Source organism: Schistocerca piceifrons, unplaced genomic scaffold (assembly GCF_021461385.2).
Source record: "Schistocerca piceifrons isolate TAMUIC-IGC-003096 unplaced genomic scaffold, iqSchPice1.1 HiC_scaffold_425, whole genome shotgun sequence".
Taxonomy (NCBI): domain Eukaryota; kingdom Metazoa; phylum Arthropoda; class Insecta; order Orthoptera; family Acrididae; genus Schistocerca; species Schistocerca piceifrons.
Window position 1 is genome coordinate 65,001 of NW_025728651.1, and position 2,500 is coordinate 67,500.

Below are 2,500 nucleotides of genomic sequence, written 5' to 3' on the forward strand. Positions count from 1 at the left end.
TACATGCTGAAAGAGTCTGCCCACAATGGGAACCACACGTCAGCCAGACACTCTGATCACGCACCACTCTCTGCTTCTAACAGGCGCACATACAATATGTAAGCACCAGCATGGAACAACATCCAGTGCATCCTCTCCGCCACATTACACAATCCACACTATCACAACCAGACCAGGAGGTCCATGCGGAAAATAGAATATCCCACCCTTTCGACATCCACCATTGCGCAGATAAGGCACCAACACCCACACATGTCCTATACAACGGTGCACCCAACATCACAATAGTACCTCCTGTCACAGCGCACAAACAATGACATGAGTCAAAGACACAGGTCTGACACAAGCATAGAATTGGAGCGCCGCCTCTAATAAGCCAAAGGTGCATCCTGACGTGACAAATCTCATCATGTCACAAGCATTCACTTACTATAATCACTATCAACGAACCTGCCGCCCCGCCCCCCCCCCCCCCCACACCTTTCCTTACAACAACGTGTAACCTAACCTAACCCATGTTGTACCTTAACCTAACCCATGTTGTACCTTAACCTAACCCATGTTGTGCCTTAACCTAACCCATGTTGTGCCTTAACCTAACCCATGTTGTCCCCTAACCTAACCCAAGTTGTCCCCTAACCTAACCCATGTTGTCCCTTAACCTAACCCATGTTGTGCCTTAACCTAACCCATGTTGTGCCTTAACCTAACCCATGTTGTCCCCTAACCTAACCCATGTTGTCCCCTAACCTAACCCATGTTGTGCCTTAACCTAACCCTGTTGTCCCCTAACCTAACCCATGTTGTGCCTTAACCTAACCCATGTTGTCCCCTAACCTAACCCATGTTGTCCCCTAACCTAACCCATGTTGTCCCCTAACCTAACCCATGTTGTGCCTTAACCTAACCCATGTTGTGCCTTAACCTAACCCATGTTGTCCCCTAACCTAACCCAAGTTGTCCCCTAACCTAACCCATGTTGTCCCCTAACCTAACCCATGTTGTGCCTTAACCTAACCCATGTTGTGCCTTAACCTAACCCATGTTGTGCCTTAACCTAACCCATGTTGTCCCCTAACCTAACCCATGTTGTCCCCTAACCTAACCCATGTTGTGCCTTAACCTAACCCATGTTGTCCCCTAACCTAACCCATGTTGTGCCTTAACCTAACCCATGTTGTCCCCTAACATAACCCATGTTGTCCCCTAACCTAACCCATGTTGTCCCCTAACCTAACCCATGTTGTGCCTTAACCTAACCCATGTTGTGCCTTAACCTAACCCATGTTGTCCCGCTAACCTAACCCATGTTGTCCCCTAACCTAACCCATGTTGTCCCCTAACCTAACCCATGTTGTCCCCTAACCTAACCCATGTTGTCCCCTAACCTAACCCATGTTGTCCCCTAACCTAACCCATGTTGTCCCCTAACCTAACCCATGTTGTCCCCTAACCTAACCCATGTTGTCCCCTAACCTAACCCATGTTGTCCCCTAACCTAACCCATGTTGTGCCCTAACCTAACCCATGTTGTGCCCTAACCTAACCCATGTTGTGCCCTAACCTAACCCATGTTGTGCCTTAACCTAACCCATGTTGTGCCTTAACCTAACCCATGTTGTCCCCTAACCTAACCCAAGTTGTCCCCTAACCTAACCATGTTGTCCCCTAACCTAACCCATGTTGTGCCTTAACCTAACCCATGTTGTGCCTTAACCTAACCCATGTTGTGCCTTAACCTAACCCATGTTGTCCCCTAACCTAACCCATGTTGTCCCCTAACCTAACCCATGTTGTGCCTTAACCTAACCCATGTTGTCCCCTAACCTAACCCATGTTGTGCCTTAACCTAACCCATGTTGTCCCCTAACCTAACCCATGTTGTCCCCTAACCTAACCCATGTTGTCCCCTAACCTAACCCATGTTGTGCCTTAACCTAACCCATGTTGTGCCTTAACCTAACCCATGTTGTGCCGTAACCTAACCCATGTTGTGCCTTAACCTAACCCATGTTGTGCCTTAACCTAACCCATGTTGTGCCTTAACCTAACCCATGTTGTGCCTTAACCTAACCCATGTTGTGCCTTAACCTAACCCACGTTGTCCCCTAACGTAACCCACGTTGTCCCCTAACGTAACCCACGTTGTCCCCTAACGTAACCCACGTTGTCCCCTAACGTAACCCACGTTGTCCCCTAACGTAACCCAACGTTGTCCCCTAACGTAACCCACGTTGTCCCCTAACGTAACCCACGTTGTCGCCTATCGTAACCCACGTTGTCGCCTAAACCTGCTCTGTAATTGTTATACGACTCGTTCAATTAGTGTAGTGTTGCCCACCCGCAACCCTCGCAATATAGTTCGCTACTCGCACTGCCCGCTCCCCTGTGTATCGCTTCATGTTAAACACCTTGCAAGTCTTGCTGACTTTCCACATGCTCCTGCTGTACACTGTAATGTGGATGGGCAGCAGGGCGTACATGCCGCCCCCCCCCCCCC